Source organism: Lepidochelys kempii, chromosome 16 (genome assembly GCF_965140285.1).
Source record: "Lepidochelys kempii isolate rLepKem1 chromosome 16, rLepKem1.hap1, whole genome shotgun sequence".
Taxonomy (NCBI): Eukaryota; Metazoa; Chordata; order Testudines; family Cheloniidae; genus Lepidochelys; species Lepidochelys kempii.
In genome coordinates, this window is record NC_136395.1 from 15,727,754 (window position 1) to 15,745,988 (window position 18,235).

At 50.3% G+C, this 18,235-nt stretch overlaps 1 protein-coding gene across 4 annotated transcripts in view; it reads right to left on the reverse strand.

Annotated features, from left to right (window-relative positions):
* The window catches only part of CERCAM (cerebral endothelial cell adhesion molecule), a 38,213-nt gene extending 20,548 nt beyond the window's left edge, over positions 1-17,665 (reverse strand). Inside the window, exons 1-3 of one of the 4 annotated variants that reach the window (XM_073314289.2) lie at positions 17,409-17,665; positions 14,372-14,529; positions 7,163-7,248 (exon numbers count right to left, since the gene is read on the reverse strand). The gene's annotated coding sequence lies outside the window, so the exon portion shown is untranslated. Of the gene's footprint in view, positions 1-7,162; positions 7,249-9,761; positions 9,857-14,371; positions 14,530-17,408 lie in introns of those variants that run through there. The other 3 variants (XM_073314291.2, XM_073314290.2, XM_073314293.2) reach the window with 3 other exon arrangements.
* Between the last annotated feature and the right edge of the window lie 570 nt (positions 17,666-18,235).

The window sequence follows — 18,235 nt, forward strand, 5'->3', positions numbered from 1 at the left end:
CACTGCCTCCCCCACTTGCTCTATTGCCTCAGAGCCCTCCCCACCTAATGTCCCATCTGCCAAGCAGAATTACAGTCACTTCCTTAGCAAAAGGACACGGTCTCTGCCCTTTTCCCTCTTCCACCAGCAGGTGTCACTACTGCCCACAGGATTCTCCAAAGAAGTTTGGGTTTTCTTGCAGAAAGTGGGGGGCATGCAGAGAGAAAGGATGGAATAATCAATTTGGCAGCTAATCAAGAACAATGATGTGCCATAGAACCACCTGCCTGGGAAATCCAACAGGATGGCATTAAGGTGTACAGGGCAAGGGTGAGAGAATCTTCACCCTGCCTAACAGTGCAGACTTCATCAGCAATAAAGTCACCAGAAACAGCCATAGTGCAGTCCCTAACTAGCAGGGTCCTCTCCTTGTCTGACATCAGCACACTTTTTGAGCGCTATAACTGTCCACTTGAGGCAGCCCTCGAGAAACCCCAGCCCTCTCTCTGCCCAGCACTGACACTAGCTATTAGCTTTTCAGCAGAGATGCCAAACTCTTTTACAAAGGAAGGATCAGTACCCCATTTTACAGATAAGGAAACTACGGCAAGGTCACACAGCAATGGGCAGGGCTTGGAAAGAACACAGGACTCCCACTCCCGCACCTTGTCCAGCAGCCCAGGGCACTGGTACAATGTTTGACCCCATGATTCTTATTGAAAACATTCCAAATTTTTTGTTGAAAGCAAACACAGTGGATGAAATTTGACTGCCTGCGTGGACAGACGCACACACTTCCAGTGACTACTGTATTACGTTCTGTTCTAGCCCAGACTGCCTATAGCAGGAAGACAGCCTATCAGGTAACAAAAAAACCTTTTCCATGCCGAAAGGCACCTTAGGACTCTGATTCTATCTTCATGCAAAGTAATAGAAGCCATCTTGAAATTCCCTGAAGGGGACATTGTTGAGATAACAATATATACTAAAAACAGGGGTTATGACCAACAAAACAAGAGATGCCTCCTATGGAAAGAATTGTCCAAATCAAAGTCAGCTGTCACTGAGCCTGCTGCTTGCACCTATTGGTCTGCCCCACTTTCTGCTCCCACCCCCGCCCCAGGCACTAGTACAAGGGACCAGCGTATGGTGAAATGGGAGCACAGGGCTAGGCATCAGGAATTCCCAACTCCTAATAGTGTCTGCTACTAGCTTGCCCTGTGACCTCCCATGCTTTAAATTTTTATCTGCACAGAAGAGACCATAACACTTACCAGAGGTATCTGGCACAGCTGCTGTGAGGATTACTACACATATTTATTACAGTAGAGCCTAAGGGACAACCAAGAGTGGGCCCCGATGCACTAGGCACTATGTAAACACAGGTTTCAGAGTAGCAGCCGTGTTAGTCTGTATTCGCAAAAAGAAAAGGAGGACTTGTGGCACCTTAGAGACGAACCAATTTATTTGAGCATAAGCTTTCGTGAGCTACGGATGCATCCGATGAAGTGAGCTGTAGCTCATGAAAGCTTATGCTCAAATAAATTGGTTCGTCTCTAAGGTGCCACAAGTCCTCCTTTTCTTTTTTTTATGTAAACACAGTAGATGTTCCTTCCCCGATGAGCTTACTATCTAAATAGACAAGCCAAACACAGAGAGTAGGGGAAGGGGTCTAATCAGTTAATGCCTGTACAGAACTTTTAACACATTATGCACTATAGGAGCACGATTGTTATTTTTCATTTATTATTATTTTTCATATCCTATTTTATTTAAATAGACACTTTTTTCTATTGATCTCAGGTTCTGTAAAGTCTCCATTTAAAAAAAATTAATCTACATTTTGGGTCAGATTTGTCTTGATTCTATGTAACACATACACAAAATACTGGTAAAAGAACATTATGAAGGCTGCAAAGTCAAGCACTCAGAAGTCAGGAAACGTCAGAAATAAGGTTGTCTGGGCAGCCTTAATTCAGTCTCCATGCGTGAATGCTCAGGTGCTCTGCCGGGATCACATGTGTGAAGCCTGGGCAGCCCTAGGAGCTGAGAGAGACTGAGCGTGTTCAGTGAGGATGAAATCTTCAGTGATTTTTGCTGCTAAGATTTAAATCTCTACTGAACGTCTGAACTGCAGTTTTTCAAAGGCTTAAAACTTGGCCAAGTTCTGGCAGATTTCCATGTGGATGGCAAAGGCACCTCCCCGACACCACCACTCTGCCAAATGTCAAGTCCCTGCTCCAAAGCATTGCGGTACTAGAGCTGTTCAAATAATAAGTTGCCAGAATTTTTAACGTGGGCAACCACCGTATTTTTCTCCAACCTCATCCTTGGAAATAGCTGAGCCATTTAAAAAAGCCTGATGCAGACACCTGGACAGTTAAATTTTGGCAACGTTATAAGCAATCAAATCTTGCAATGGGAAGTGTTAGACAAACTTAATGGGTAGTGCACTGACCCACCTGGCCTTTCTCCAAGTGTACAATCACGTATGCGCACTACCAGTTGCAGCCTGGAGATGGCGACAGTGCCCCAGGTTTAGAGTTTGAGGCGCTAGGGATACGTGTGGATGTGACAGTCCGGGACATGATGGAGAGCCAGTCATACGATCAATCCCAAGAGCCAGTCACTCCATCTCTTCCCATCCCCATGTCCCACCAGGGACCGCAGAGCAGAGCGGAGAGTGTCTCTTGAAAGGCGCGCAAGGTTTTACACTTACAGATCCCATATACCTGCCCTCACATCAGTACCCCAGCTCCTCCATCATCCCTCTCTGCCGTCACTGGCCTCCTTCCCATCTCCTCTCTGCATCTCGCTATATTTCCATAAGCCAAGTTCCCACTTCATCCATCGCTTGATTAGGACATTTCAAGGTCACACACAAGATCAGCCCTAACATGTCTCCCAAACCGCCTGCCCACACCAGCTGAGGCCCAGCCAAGTTGTCAATTACTCTCACAGCAGCACCAAACTGGCAGAAACTGCCCTCTGCCAGGACCCACATGGAATCAGCTCCAGTGACTAAACAGTCATAGAATATCAGGGTTAGAAGGGACCTCAGGAGGTCATCTAGTCCAACCCCCTCCTCAAAGCAGGACCGATACCCAACTAAATCATCCCAGCCAGGGCTTTGTCAAGCCTGACCTTACAAACTTCTAAGGAAGGAGATTCCACCACCTCCCTAGGTAACACATTCCAGTGTTTCACCACCCTCCTAGTGAAAAAGTTTTTCCTAATATCCAACCTAGACCTCCCCCACTGCAACTTGAGACCATTACCCCTTGTTCTGTCATCTGCTACCACTGAGAACAGTCTAAGTCCATCCTCTTTGGAACCCCCTTTCAGGTAGTTGAAAGCAGCTATCAAATCCCCCTTCATTCTTCTCTTCCGCAGACTAAACAATCCCAGTTCCCTCAGCCTCTCCTCATAAGTCATGTGTTCCAGTCCCCTAATCATTTTTGTTGCCCTCCACTGGAGGTTTTCCAATTTTTCACATCCTTTTTGTAGTGTGGGGCCCAAAACTGGACACAGTACTCCAGATGAGGCCTCACCAATGTCGAATAGAGGGGAACGATCACGTCCCTCGATCTGCTGGCAATGCCCCTACTTATATAGGCCAAAATGCCATTGGTCTTCTTGGCAACAACAGCACACTGTTGACTCATATCCACCTTCTCATCCACTGTAACGTCTAGGTCCTTTTCTGCAGAACTGCTGCCTAGCCATTCGGTCCCTAGTCTGTAGCGGTGCATGGGATTCTTCTGTCCTAAGTGCAGGACTCTGCACTTGTCCTTGTTGAACCTCATCAGATTTCTTTTGGCCCAATCCTCTAATTTGTCTAGGTCCCTCTGTATCCTATCCCTACCCTCCAGCGTATCTACCTCTCCTCCCAGTTTAGTGTCATCTGCACCTGAAAACTAATCCTTGTTACTGAAACAGCTTTGGCTGATTCTCGCCCTGGGCACTGGCATCAGCAGATTGGTGGCAAGGAATTCATAGTGCCCATGGGATTGGATCCAGGATTGCTGACCCACAAAGAGTGAGTGGTACTCAAGATGTGCATCTCACATATGGCTGGTGGGCACTGAGCGCTGTATTTGGGAAATGAACCCTACAAGGCAAGTTGAAAAGGTTTCATCAGCCCTTGTGCTGCAGCAGGGCTGGCCAGAAATTGTCCATAACAACTTTTAAAAAAAAAAAAATACACAAAACGGCATTTTGATTAAATGGAAATTTTGGCCATTTCCAGATTTCCATTTTTCAGGCTTTTGTTGAAACACTGAAAAGCAAAACTTGTTTGGTTTGGAAAGCTCGAAAATTTTCTATATTTGGTTGCTGAAAACAAAAAAATTGGGTTGGGGGTTCCTCCCTTAACCTCCCCCCGTCCAAAAAACACCCTAAAAATATTCACCAGGAAAAGTATCTTTTCCTCAGTAGCTCTAATCTGCAGCCTTTTGAGCCGGATCCTGCATTGTTTTGGCTCCAATGGGGATTCGGGGCATTCAAGGAACTCAGAACTGGGTCCTTCATGGAAATCTAGGGGTTATTTTTATTGCAGAGATGATCTGCATGCCACTAGATACGCCAGAGGGTTTGCTTTGATTTGCATCATTCTAATCATCAATTAATAAACACTTTTTGCCCTTCTATTGCACTTTCCATTGTAGCCTCTAAACAACCTTTATAAGCCTCGCAACCACACCTGAGGAAAGTGCGCATCATCCCCATTTTACAGATGGGGAAAACCGAGGCACAGAGCGGTGCTGTGACTTAGCCAAGGTCACACAACAAGGTTTGCAGAGCTGAAAATAGAACCCAGGAGTTGATTTTGTGCCATCACCACTAGACCCCTCCCCAGCTGTGTTTGTACCTTTGCAATTGGCATTCTGTTACCTTGATCTAAGCCTACTGAGCGGGTTCTCCTTGGCCCTGAACCTTGTGCGATCACTTAAACCCAGGCAAAGCAAGTGGAAGATTCTGAGCTGGTAGCATATCACACTCACTTTGACAGGCATAAGTGACAACACAAGGAGCAAAGCAGTGGACAACCAGGGTCACAGCCTCTGGAAGCGGCACAGCACAGTCCTGCAGGGTAGGGGAGCCAGAATCCAGGACTCAAGCCAGGTCTTCAATCCTCGGCCAGTGGGGGCTGGCAGTGCAGCAGAGTCATTCCAGTCCCTCAGTGTCCTCATGCCCAGGCTCTCTAGCCGCTCTGGTGGCTGACACAGGAATAGTATTGACAGGCACCAGAGGGAGCAGCCCCCAGCCCTCTTTGTCTAGTAGGACAGCTGGCCTGAGAAGGGAGTTAAGGATGGAGAGAGAAAAAAATTCAAGCTGCTTTTGAAGGTCAAAGCATCCCCCCCCTCCCCCCCGACAGACATACATCACCCTATTACCTAGAGAAAGGCAGGCAGCTGGGGCTGATTGTGTCTTAGTCTGTTACCTGCTCCGAAAGACATACTTATCGCCTTTTAATGTAGATTGGTCAGGTGCTTTCTTCTACCCATCTGATCCAGAGCAGAAAGGAGCATTACAATGTGAGCTATACTCACTGAACACGTGTACACACGCACACACACAAGCTTCTACTTCTCAGACAAAAATCAGCTCCTAATCGCGGTTTCTTTTCTTCATATCATCAGAGCCTTCTCAGTTCCCATCACAGGGCAGCAGCAGGCAAACCACTGGGTTTCTTTCCAGATGGGGGAGTGCATTTTCATGCAGGAGAGTCCTGCAGTCAAAGCACTGGTGTCAGACAGCTGTAGAGCGGAAGGCACCATCTCAGCTTCCCCACACAACAGCCAAAGCACCTCCATCCGGACAGGCAGCATGCTTGTTATTCCCATACACTGTGCTAAAGCACTTTAATGCAGACCAAAATTGCCCCTCGAACTCTAGCCCTAGAACCCTGCAATAATTCTGCTATTCTAGTCTTCAACTTGTCAGCAGAAGACGGGGCCTAGCATGCCAGATTGTGAAGCAGGTTTGTCATGCGTACAGACTGACAGTACACACTCGTGTATGACATCTCCCCCCTCCACACAGACATATCACACCCATACCTCATATGTACAGGTATGTAAACTTCCTCCGTACACAGAGTTATATCACACACCTCCCCAGTGCAACCGGAGCTAGGGTGACCAGACAGCAAATGTGAAAAATCGGGACGTGGGTGGGGTTGGGGTGGGGGGTAAATAGGAGCCTATATAAGAAAAAGACCCAAAAAATCAGGACTGTCCCTACAAAATTGGGACATCTGGTCACCTTAAACTGGACATACCCATTCATAGCTTCTGCATACGTCCCCCATGCATAGACATACATATGCAAATAACCACCTGTGCATACAGAGCTCACTCACACCATACAGACCACCCATGTACTGGGCGGGCCCAAGACCAAATGGCACCCCAGGTGAGGAGCATCTTCACCCCCCCCCCCCCACCACCACACACACTTTTGAATATCACACAATATATATAAACTTCACAGCATCGCAGCTGGGCTCTCACTTCACTTCAGTTCATTCTTATCTCTCACTGACTGGCAACACCCCACCCCTTCCATACCCGCGAGGGCATGGCTGACAACATTCTAGGAGGTTTGAGGAAAATGCCGTTCTCAGAAAGTCTGGAAGGTTCCACAAAATTCTACAAAGGTCCGGAACATTCTAGGAGGTTAGTGAAAAATGAATCCACATATGGGGTACCTGAAACATTTTACTTCAAACATTCTATTTTCCCTTTTGTCGCTAGCAACAAAAACAGCACCCCGAGCCCAGTGCCCCCCCCCCCCCAAGCCCAGCACTCCAGGTGGTCACCTGCCCCTAAATCCATCCCTGTTCATGTACACACATTGGCCATAAAAATAGCCCATCATTCATCTGTATCACACAGTCTACTTGCACTCTACACATACTACATCTCCTCCCCCAGAACACACTTTGTCATTGGAGGACTTTTGCCGTGTTTCACTCCAGATAAGAAGTCACAGGTTCTTATACGGGGTGATGTCAAAGAACACAGCTAAAAGCTCCTGCACTTAAAGCCACTGGAAACAAAGTTTCAGGACAAGGGTCAGTTTGCTGGCAGAAGATCTAGGGTACAAGACCAGAGAGCCGAGGATCACACAACCTTCTGAAACTAACACCCCTTCTTCTCTGAACCTCTCGCTGACTCACCATTTCATCTGGCCTGGTGCCCAGACATCACAGGAAATCCATCTATTCTCAGAGGTAGTCGATGAGATCAGGAGGAGGAGATTGTTCTGTTAGAACGGAATAGAATTGACAGCACATGGCATCTTTTACCCCAAGGAACCCTAAGATTCTTTACGGGGCAATGGGCTAGATCCTGGTAGTGCCGTGACTACAAGCCCAGGCATGAACACGGCTGGGAGTCACTCTGTAGGACTCTCCTCTTGATTCTACCACTATTTATCCTGACTGTGGTGCTGATGACAGGGCCTTGAGTTCTAGCCCCTGGAGCCTGATGGTCTTTTTCTGCACTGGTGCAAGTTGCCCCACCCACACACTGTCCTGCCAGGGTGCCTCATCTATGGATCCATTCCTCAGCTTTTCTGCCAACAAGGTTATCATTATGCAGGCGGGGCTGGAAGTTTACTCTGATCCTTACAAACAAAGGTTATAGCTACACAAGAAGCATAGGATTGTAGCACCACTAAGCTTTAATCTAGCTAGCACAGTGCCACCGGACTGGGCTGCCCCATCACACCCTCTTCTGGTCAAAGATGGCACTGCAGGTGCTTCCTACCTCAGTTTCTTCTGAGGTGGGTACCCACCTCCCCCCCACAAGATCAATGTTAGGAAATGTAGCTGGACACTCCAGCCTCATCACTGAGCAAATATATCCCCATCCCAGGGAGCAACTGTCCAGTTAAGAGCCACAACAAACAGAAGATTTGTCTCCTCTTGGGCTCCTCATCTGTCTGCCTTACCAGCTCCGGCCTTTCTTTGCTCCGCTATGGAGCGCTGGCTCCCAGTCTGCTTTCTCGGCAGTCCCTCTCACACTTGATCACTCCCCGGAGTCCAGGGCTTTTCACCCCTACTGCCAAGCCCTGCCAAGTTCGCTGCTCTTTCAGCAGAGCACTGCCTCCCAGAGCGTGCTCTGCCTGGAAGCCCTTTTTCCAAGCAGGCTCCCGCAGCCTCCTCTCCCACAGGACTCTAGCAGCTTCCCCCCAAAACCTGCCTGCAGACACTGCCTCCTGCATGACCCCAACCTGCTTCCTATAACACCTCCCTCTCTCTGACTGCACCCTCAGCCCTATTTATGAGGCCCAGGTGTTCCTCGGCCTATCACCTGACCCCACTAGACCACCCCCTCTGGCTGGGAGGCAGCAAATTACAGCACAGGTGGGGTTAATTGAACAGGCGGGCTGGCCCAAGGCCTCCTGGCCCTTAAAGGGGCAGGCCACCCTGATACTCAGAGTGACAAGAGTAGTGAAGACACGGTGGCATGGGCTTGTACTCGGCTACCTGCCCCAGCGCAAGCTGACCAGGGAGCTTGGGTATACACTCAGATTGCTAGCTGACTCGGAAGCCCACGCCACCATGTCTTCGCTGCTGTCATTACTCTCCTAGCCAGCTTAGCTAGCACATGTGCGGCCATCACACCTTCACTTGCAGTCCAGACCTACCCATACAGTCGCATATGCCTGCTGCCAGGAGGGCTGACAACAGAATGTTGCCAATTAGTGGCCAACGACGGTGGGGAGATTGTGTGATGTGAGAAGCTGGAGGTTGGGCTGAGACCCACCAAACACATTGCATCCAGCAGGCCACCAGATTGTCAGAGTCACCCGGGCTAGATTTGAACCACCAATGTGCAATACTCTTCATCCGGCCCACCTCGTTGTGACGTAACAACGGCTTGGCTACGTGTCCTTGGTAAGAAGACAATTAAATCCATTACATGGGAGAGCCACAAAGCTAGACCATTGGAAAGGGAAACACAGCCCTCCCCACCATCCCTGTCCATGCAGCCATCTGTAATGCAGGAAAAGCACCCTGGGTAAGCTCCAAAGGCGTCCGCACACTGGACCTTCTTCACCAGACCATGAAGAGGGGGCTCAGCTCAGCTATGGGGCTGGATCAATCAGCCAAGAACCTCAATCAGCCAAGGACATCATTCTGATCTGGACCACTCTTCACGATTCCTAATGGAGGGTGGTGATATGGACAGAAAAGAGGGTCGCACAAAGGCCTCTCTCTCCAAAGGCAGTGTGCGGAGAAGGGCACACACAAGCTCCACTGTGACTCCGTCTAATAACTCCTGAGAAATCTGTGTCCATTCCAGCTGTTTTCTCCCATATCCAGCTGTTTCACAGATTAAAAAACCTAGCGCCAGCTAGGAGTCCCAGAACTGGGTTTTCGTTCCAGTTTTCTGCTAAATCCATCCCCTTTCGCCGGGAGTTGTTGCCTTGTGCATTTATTTTGTTCTGTCCTTCATTAGCCTATTCTCCTGGGCATGGAAGAATAATGGTGCCACGCTGTAATCAGGATATTTTTAGGTGTATTCCGCTTCCCTCCACTAGGGCCTGATGGAAAGGCCCCATTTACAAGTGCAATTAAATCCTTAGGGTCCCCATAACCTGCATTTTCCACCATCTCCCCAGAGATCTGCATGACTGAGATTGACTGACTGATGCTCTAGAAGGACAGTAAGTAGTGTTCTGTCTGACAGGGGAGGGAGGAACTATGCCGACTGCAGCTGTAGTTAGCTAGGAGGATTGTGCCATTGTGAGCCTGCATTGAAAGTCACCTGAGACATTTGTACTCAGTTGCCAGACACATTTCCACAGCCATGCCCAATGCCCCCAGCCGCATGTCGATGTTCCACAGCAGACGTGCACATGCAAACAATGCTGTAGCAGAGTGCTGGCCAATCAGAAGACGAGCCGAGGTTGACTTCTGAGTGGAGGGAGGTTTTCCTGGCCCACCAACAGCTGAGAGAGGAAGAGTTACTTAGTGATGTTGTAACAACATAGAGACTCCCCCACACCATTGCTCCTCAAGTCTGGGCAGACGTGCCACGTCCATCCCTTTGAGTCCAGGCAGGGCTCAGGCTGAAAACTAGCAAGCAATTTCCTAGTGGTAGCAGCTAACAGTTAAAGGGAAGAACTATAGTCTTGTGACTAAGGCGCAGGATTCCTGGGTTCTGTACCCTGACACTGAGTTGTGAGTCTTTAGGCAAGACACTTAACCACCCTGTTCCTTCATTTCCCTGTCTGCCAGGTAAACATCATAACACCTGCCTCACAGGGGGGTCATGAGGCTTAACCCATCTGTAAAGTGTATCGTGCTGCTCAGACAGAAAGTGCTGTACACACACAAGGGTGTTACAAAGATGCCTGTTTGAGCAAAGGAATCCAGAGCCAGCGCAAAAGGAACCCCACGTACAAGAGGGGCAGCTCTCCAAGAGCTGTGTGCTGGGTCATTTCTGGAGCCGACCTTGCCTCCCCTGCCTGGTCTTGCAGCTCAGCAGACCAAACACAGAAGGTCCCAGTGCAGGTGGCATAAGGGAGTAGCTAGCCAACCACATGAATCACAAAGAGGCTGTCCGTGCAGTCCCTGTCCGTAGCAGTAGGTAACACAGCAGAGGTGTCAAGGGGAGCGTGGTCGGGTGAGAAGGTGCAGCCGTTGTGCACCAGGCCTTAGACCACATAAAGAAAGAAAATAGGTGTTGTCAGGTCTGGTCTCCTTCATCCAGGGATCCAAACTGCATGAGCCTCAAGGCAGGGGCCTGCTTTTCTTCTAAACCTGTAAATCCCCAGGCACACCTGCAGCACCATGTAAATACTAACAATAGAAGTGACTGCATCTGGGGCCTTTCCCTATCACTTCTCTCCATAAGAGAGACAGTCCAGCCCAGGTGATAGAGGATCAGCAGGAGGATCCAGGATAGAACCAGGGCTCAAATGAAAGCCCTGAGAAACTAAAAAGCATGCCTAAGAAAAGGGCAATTGCCTGGGAAGACACGGGAGTCAGCTGACCAAGAGTCTGGAGGAGAGCTGCTGGAAGGCAGAGACAGAGAGTGTGTGTCTCAGCCTCTGAGCCCTGCCCCTGATCCTGGGCCAGGAGTGCACCCAACAAGATCCTTGCCGTACATTAGAGCAGCCTGAAGGCTGCCAGTGGCTTGAAGGGGCTGGCATGGCAGTTGAGGAGGCCCCTGCCACACCCTTCCTCCCCTGCCCCCAGTCACAACCCCTCTACCAGACAAGGGGGAGGGAGGATAGGCTCTGTTACATCAGCTCCACACTACCCGGGGATCCCCTACACTGCCATGATCCTCCCGTGGCTGGCTATTTTGGCTATTGGCTGGCTATTTTGGCCACACTGCACTGGTAGTCAGGTTTGTGCGATTGCGCAAAGCGTCTGCACTGCAGCCCACAATTTGGGGCCAGTGTCACAAACACAAGAGGTTCCCCATCGCTACCAGAAAGCTCCCAGGAGCCCAGTTCTCCCAGGGGTACAATAGGAGTCCTATTGACTCCAGCAAGGGTTGCTAGCATCCTGAGACAGGAGTATCAGGCCTCCAGATTGCAAATCCGCCAGGGGCCTATTCATCTGCCAGAAAACATGAGAGCCCCAGCTCTGCTCTCAGTGGCGTTGACCAAGCTGCTAGGTTGCTTTTGACTAATCAATGTGTTACAAGTTAGAAGGCAACGAAACTGGCCCCTCTTTGAAACTGTCCCTTCCCTGGGACACGCGAGGCTTGTTCCCCGTACAAAAGGGTTAGGCCTTAACTAGGGCCCTACCGAATTCACAGTCCATTTTGGTCAATTTCACGGTCATAGGATTTTAAAAGTCATAAATTTCATGATTTCAGCTCTTTAAATCTGAAATTTCACAGTGTTGTAGTTGTAGGGATCCTGACCCAACAAGTAGCGTGCGGGGGCAAGGTGATTGTAGGGGGGGTTGTGGTACTGCTACCCTTACTTCTGCGCTGCTGCTGGCGGCAGAGCTGCCTTCAGAGCCGGGCAGCGGGAGAGCGGCAGCTGCTTGGCAGGAGCCCAGTGCCGAAGGCAGAGCGGCTGCCAGCAGCAGCGCAGATATAAGCGTGGCCTGGTCTGGTGTTGCCACCCTTCCTTCTGCGCTGCTGCCTGAAGAGCTGGGCCCTCAGTCAGCAGCCGCCCCAATCTGGCCACCCAGCTCCGAAGGCAACAGCGCAGAAGGAAGGGTGACAACACCAGACCAGGCCACGTTTACATCCGCACTGCTGCTGACGGCGGCTCTGCCTTCGGCGCTGGGTGTCCGGCCAACAGCCGCTGCTCTCTGGCTGCCCAGCTCGGAAGGCGGCGCAGGGGTAAGGGTGGCAATACTGCGACCCCTCTAAAATAACCTGGTGACCCCCCTGCAACTCCCTTTTGGGTCAGGACCCCCAATTTGAGAAATGCCGGTATCCCCCCGTGAAATCTGTATAGTATAGGGTAAAAGCACACAAAAGACCAGATTTCACGGCAGTGAGACCAGATTTCACGGTCCGGGATGCGTTTTTCATGGCCATGAATTTGGTAGGGCCCTAGCTGTAACTAGGAGTCATGAGTCTAACTTAAGAAAGGGGACACATAGGCAACATATCAGGAGAAGCTTCGTAGCAGCAAGGCCCATTCACCTGTGGAGCCATCAGCCACGGAATGAGGCAGAGGGGCTCACTGCATGGGCCAGTTAAAACACTGGCAAAGATACTATAAGGCACAATCCTGCCCTGGACGCCGGGCCATAGAGGGGATGATACCAAACAGGGCTTTTCTAAATCTAATTTCTATGATTTTCTAATTCAGTCAGACCTAAAGAACCAGACCCAAAGGCCCGCTAGGCCAGCTCCTGGGATCTGAGCCCAGGCCTCAGAGACAAGCTCCCAGGACTTTCCTCAGCCCACGTGAAGTGGGCACCATATGAACCCGGGGGCATCCGATGTGTCTTCACTTTTTAAGGGGGGGCTACTTTTTCTTTTTTTTCTATAATAAATTCCCCCACTTTCTTTGGGAAAATAATCAAGGGAATTCTTCAGCCAGGCTCTAAATCTCAGCTCTAGTGGTCTTTGCCTTGGCGAGGTGGGATCTCCCTCTAGGACTCAGTGACCCATACTCTCACAATCCCTACACACCCCTCCTTTCCCTCCCTCCTCTCCCACCCACCAGGACTTTCGGTCAGTCGCAGTCCAAACCCGGGCAGCTGTGACTGAAAACAAAGCTATTTCACACACAATAACCTTCTGTCCATTCCCAGATGCTGACCGCTGCGGTGGACAGCGGCTAGGGCTGGAGCCATTGAAGGTCCGTGCCAGGCCCCTGCTGGCAGGAGACAATGTTGGCAGTGATGGAGAGTAGGTATTTCAAAAGGTTTTGTTTTCAGATGACCCGCAGAGCCAGTGTGACCCTTCACCCCCAACCCTACCCACCCATGCTCCACCGTCCCAATAGCAACTGGCCACATTCCTGACCTTGGGGGGGAAAAGTTTAAAAACTCTTAGTGAGGAAACAATAACAGTGTCATGGAATTGATTTAGGAGGGACTTTTTCCATCACAAAGGCGAAACAAAAGTGCTTGGAGCTGGGAAAGGGGCTATGGCTCTCAGCTCAGGAAGGGAACTGAATTACTGTGTGATAGGAGACATCTTCCAGTGGGGGGGGGGGTTTGAATTCCACCTGTTAGTCCACCAAGCTGCCTCTCCGCTCACGCACACTCCTGGCACTGTCTGCCTGGGCTACATTTTAATCTAAGGCCAATCTTCGGGCTCTCTAACCTTTAACTTCCTGCAGAATCATTCCCCAAAGCCAGGGAAGCAGCGTGAAATTCAGGTCTGTTTCTTTCCCGTGTTCCACTGAAGGCATCCTCCTGCTGCTCGTGTTTCAGGGTAGGGAAGAGAGGGAGCCAGGCCTGCTAAGTAGAAGCCACGCAGCTGAAGCTGCGAGAGATTTCAGAGGTCTGGTCCACAGCCCACATCATTTTTTAGTGTCATGGGACCCGGAGAAGCAGTAGTCTGGCGCTCCCCAGAAGGCTAGCTTGAGGGGGAGGGCCCATAGCACCAGCTGCCAAATCTCCCTCAGGCAGAGGAAGCCTCCTCACTGGAAGACAGTTGACAGTGTCTCTCCCTCTCAGGAGGGAGGATTTTGCCACAGTCCAACGAGACATTTAAAAATCCCACTCAGGGCATTTTGGCAGATCTCGCTGGTTCAGACGGTGTCAGAGCAACAGCCCAGCCAGTAGCTGAAGCTGGGGGACTTTGTGTCCCCCTGGGCAGGGCTGAGATGAGGCCCCTTCTGAAGGACACTTACCAGCCCCGCACATTTCCCACAGGGAGCTGCACCGTTGAGGGGAGTTTGGCGTAGTTGGGTTCTTTGGGGGTCTCAACTCTGAATGTCTCACCTCTACGGTCACTATGAGGGACTCGTTCTGGATCTGCTGGAATCAATGCCATGCCTACACACCAAGGCCACAACTCAGCCTCCCCTTGCTGGCTCATGGACTCGCTCCTCATGTGAATCTGCCTCCGTGAGGGCTGATCGCCTGGGGCTACCGTCACTCTGGGGAGAGTGGGAAAGTGGGGAAGCAAGAGGGGGGCTCAGGTAAGAAAAGCGGAAGGAGAGGGCAGCAAAAAGTAGCCCTTGATGGTTCTTTTTCATGTTGTTCAAGCTGCATTTTTAAGGGACAAATCCACCCGTCCTGCTCCCCAGCCTCAGGTAGGCATGAAGGGTCCCACCTGCAGCAGGACTGGGGCCGTTCCAGCAGGTGGTGATGGGTTTGTGTAATCCATACACCACAGAGCCCAGGTCCACAATCGCTCCTGGTGTGCTGTCACACAGTCAAGGGCTGAGGGTGGGAAGCCAGAGCCACCAGCCACTCTCCCTGGCACAGGGTGGGTGCTGATGGGGTGGAGCCCACTCCAGCTCTGAGATTGGAGCTGTGGATGAGGAGCAGCTTCTCTGCTTCTTCATGGCCTGTGGAAGGGAAGGTCCCATTCCTCCTTGCACACCCTCCCCAAGGAGATCCTTACTGCCCATGTACTCAGACTGTGCCCTGCAGAAGGATTTGGAGCTTTAGCCAAAGCTACATCTTTCCTCTATCTGCCTGGTGAGAGGCAGGGCCAGTTTGAGGCCTGAACACTGAAATGGGCCCTCACGCTCTCTGAGTGCTTGTGGGAGCTTCACCCACCATAAGCCACACTCCCACTGAGGGGTGCTTCGGGTCACAGGGTCTGCAGTGCCAAGGGTCCAGCCCTGGGGAGAACACGGCACTGCTGCGCACAGGCAGGACTTGGACTGAGTGGAAAAGGGAAGGAGGGAAATTGCCCATGTCACAGCGTTCGTGTGCAGTTCAGTATGTGACCTAGGAAGTGACCAACATGGAAAGGGAGTTCTCTTGTGCTAAAAGCTGAGCCCTCGAGCGCCGGCTGTGGGGGCAGCAGGATGGGAGGGGAGGGCAAATGTGGTCCCTTGTTTTGGGTGGAGGGCAAGTGTGATCTGGGCAGACTTGGGGAGTGAGAATACACACTCATGAGGACACCCAAGAGGGAAACTAAGTGTGGACCATGGAGCGTGTGATAAAGACTGTGCGATCATTGGGAATGTGAGGAGAGAAATAGCCCTATGTATTGGGGCTAAGGGGCTTATGGGCCTAATGGAGCCTTAAGGGCACCTCCATTTTCTGCTTTAATGCCTGGCAGCAGTCGGAGCTCAATGGGGCGACTGGGCGGCGGCTGCAGACAGTGGGAGGTGCACACTCCCATCTCCTGTTGCCACTGGAAGAACCAGCAAGCGAAGCCGAGTCTTCCACCTGGCAGAGCAGAGCGAAGGCCTTCCCACCCAGCTACCGGCTGGTCCTGCCACAACTCCCCTGGTGTCGTGCCAGTCCCTGAGTCAAAACAAGAATGCAATATGGGGGAGGGGGAAATTACTTTGATTCTAGTGTGCGTTTCCTTGACATGTCACAAACTCAGGGCTGGCGCTCTAGGCTCAGGCCACACTCCCCCTTGCCTCAGTGGGAGTTTTGGTTGAATCAGGCCTTTAGGTCGTTGGAAAATCAACCACCCTGCCTGACTTTGGTACCTGCCAGTCCAGCGCAATCCATGCAGCAACCCTGTTGCGGCCAGAATTCTTTTGGAGCAGTGGCTGACAGCAGGCATTCTTGGGTAATATTCAGACCCAAGGCTCTGCATTGTGGGACGGTGTGAGAAGGGACGATGCGAGACTGGAGAACCTGCTGCAGGCTCCTCCAGACCTGAACTAACGCCCTCATCCAGGGCCTACAGCAAATGCTGGTAAGATGCCTGGGGTGGTTGTTGCATGTGTGTGCAAGGTGCTGCATGCTCAGGTTGTTCCTTGCCAGGCTTTTCCGCTTACTGCAGAGCAGCTTACAGAGGGTGTTTGCCTTTCGCTTTGGGGAAGCTCAAGGAAATCTCAGACACATGAGGGGGGATGGAGTGTTGACCCCAACCAAGAGGAAACAAGATATTTCTATTTGCTGCAAGTCAGTAGCATGTCCTGAGAGTCAGGGGGAAGATTAAACAAAAGCAGCCTCCAAACACTGTCTGGGTCAAACCTTCATTCCCACAGGAATAGAGGGGAAAGAGGGGCTATTGCCTGAACAAAACTGGGCACAGACCGAGGCTTGGATTCAACAATGCTTCCCCCAGGCAGATCCCTGTGCCCACAAGGAGCTCTTTGCAGAATCAGGGCTTCACTAAGCCACCCTGCTCTGGCCCTCTCTGGATAAATTCCTCTGATGATTCTCTCTCTGAGGCATTTTCTTGACTCATGGATACAGCCCCAGGAGGGGCAGAAACAAAAAAGCACTTGATTCTCTCTCCTGGTGGGCTCATTCACAGCCCCAAAGAGGTGAACCCTCTTTTTTTCCCCCTACTGCTCAGTCACTGGGTTTTTAAAGAACAAACTGCCACTTGCCTCCTTCTGTGACCAGAGAGTCCACATGCTGGAGGAGAAAGAGTGACTCATCTGTGGGCTCCAATCAAAGGGGCTTTGTGAGATCCTTAACCCTTTGGCATGCTGTGGAGGCATTAGCTCCCAGCACCACCAGTCACATGCCAGCACTGGGACTTGGGCCATCACAATGATAGATAGATAGATAGATAGATAGATAGATAGATAGATAGATAGATAGATAGATAGATAGATAGATAGGATTTTAATACTGGGGCACATAAATTAAGGAAACACAGATGCAGACAAGCAACATTAGGAGAGAAATTTAATGAAATATTGTACACATCAGAGAAGTGCTTTGACACTCTAATCCCCCTGCCCTCTCTCCAACCCCCCTCCAAAAGCCATCCTGGGCCCAATCCATCCCCTGGTTTTAAGACCTCTGATTTACTCCAGGGGATGAATTTGGGCCTCCATCACATTTAGAAATCTTAGAAAATAGCTTCAGAAAATGTCCAACTTACTGAGAGTTCCTTAGCATTCAGAGCCTGCATCTCCCGCCACGAGGACAGCATTCCGGCACTGACGGGCTTTAGGAATGAACGAAAGGCATTTTAACAGGAGAAATATTTTTTCTGCTTTTCTGGGTGGATCGTCAGAGGGAAAGGCTGAAAACAAGTTCACTGGCTTTTTTTTCCCCCTTGTCCTATTTTTTTTCCTGGCAGCCTCTGGGAGGAAAGCAGCTGGCAAGGTGATGCTTTTTTGGAAAGGGGCACTGCTTGTGAAAGAAGCATTCACTACTCTGTGAGCCTGGGAAGATTCAGCATTTTATCTTATCTCCAAAACAGGAGGATCTTTGCTGAAAGGGGGGAAATAGAAGGCAGGGTTGGTGAGAAGATGTTCTGCCCATTCCTCATAGCTGGGATATTATTTTTATTTGAAACCACGAGCCTAAAGTCAAGTGCAAGGGCGACTTTCAAACCGTGCTGTGCTGTGTTTACTCAGAATCAAAACTAAAGCCAATGACATCATGTTTTTTTCCAGGATGAAATTTCATTTGCAGATGACTTCCTCTACAGACTGGAAGTATTCAGGCTCTGAAGCAAAGAGGAACAGAATAGCACTGAAAGAGACAGTACTGTCTATGCTAGCAAGAAAATAGATGTCTTTTGCTAAAATGTATTGCGTGATTTTTTTATAAGTTGCCATCTATATGACATGGGACCAGAAAGAGTGCCCCTCTCCAAGCATCTGAGAGAAAGGCAGAGCAGCTATAAATCAGACATTGGAATCTGTTATTTTGCCGTTTGAAGGCGCACATCCCAATCGTTAGACTAAACCAGCTGAAGTG